This window comes from Meleagris gallopavo, unplaced genomic scaffold (assembly GCF_000146605.3).
Source record: "Meleagris gallopavo isolate NT-WF06-2002-E0010 breed Aviagen turkey brand Nicholas breeding stock unplaced genomic scaffold, Turkey_5.1 ChrUn_random_7180001853419, whole genome shotgun sequence".
Taxonomy (NCBI): domain Eukaryota; kingdom Metazoa; phylum Chordata; class Aves; order Galliformes; family Phasianidae; genus Meleagris; species Meleagris gallopavo.
Genome location: NW_011119984.1, coordinates 3637 through 4657, shown reverse-complemented (window position 1 = coordinate 4657; position 1021 = coordinate 3637). Strand labels below are relative to the sequence as shown.

Here is a 1021-nt window from a genome sequence, read left to right as displayed (position 1 = left end):
GGGTGCCCCCTCTGATCCCCCCCGGGCTGGACAAGAAGGCGGCGAAGAAGATGAAGAAGAGGATGAAGAAGGCTCAAAAGAGGCACAAGGTGATGGGGGGGGACACACAGGGTTTGGGGGGACGCATTTTGGGGTCACCCCCCCAGTGCTCACTGTGTCCTGTTGTCCTGCAGCACTCTTTGTCTTCCTCCTCTTCCTCCTCCTCCTCCTCCAGCAGCGACTCCGACTGATGGCGCTGCCACCCATGTCCTGGGGCCACCTGGGGGCCACCCGTGTCCTCCTGTGACCCCCCCACATGCTGTGACCACCTGTGGAACCGTCCATGAGCACCTCCTGGAGTCCCAGGACCACCCAAGACCACCCGTGACCACCTGGAACCCACGACCACCTGGGACCATCCGTGACCACCCCATGTCCATGTAGGATCTCCTGAAGTCACTCATGACCACCCCATATCTGCGACCTCCTGGGACCCCCCCCCATGACCCTCACGACCACCTGGAACCGTCTGGAACCACTCATGATGAACATCACCGTGTGACCCGTGATGATCCACGACCACCAGGAACTGTCTGGGACCACCCCAACCACCCCATATCCATGTAGGACCTCCTGGGACCACCCCATATCCACCACTGACCACCTTGGAACCCCCCCGTGCCCATGGGGTGTCCCCATGTTCCTTCACCCCACGGGCCGTGTGGGTGCTGAGGGGATGTTTTGGGTTCAGTGGGTGTCAGCGTATTATGGGGTGATCCCATTGGGTTCTGTAGGGTCCCATTGGGTTCTGTAATGGTTCTGCAGTGCTGTGGGTCTGGTGGATTCCGTGGTGTCACACCTGCCGGGGTTGCTGCTGCCGCCTCCCAATAAAGCCCTCAGACCCCCCCAGTCTGTGTCAGAGCCTCCTTTGCGTTGTGTGGGGCAAACTCCACTGGGGAGGGGTCACCCCTAACCCTAATGCCCCATTGCCCCCGTCGCTCTCCCCATCCCCACCCTTTTCTGTCCCCCTTTGTCCCAGCCC

The 1021-nt window shown here is 61.2% G+C and overlaps 1 long non-coding RNA gene across 1 annotated transcript; it reads left to right on the top strand.

Annotated features, from left to right (window-relative positions):
* On the top strand, positions 1-888 carry LOC109364394. Its single transcript, XR_002110359.1, has 2 exons — positions 1-89; positions 174-888. It is a non-coding gene; the product is annotated as an uncharacterized LOC109364394 (long non-coding RNA).
* Positions 889-1021: the final 133 nt, after the last annotated feature.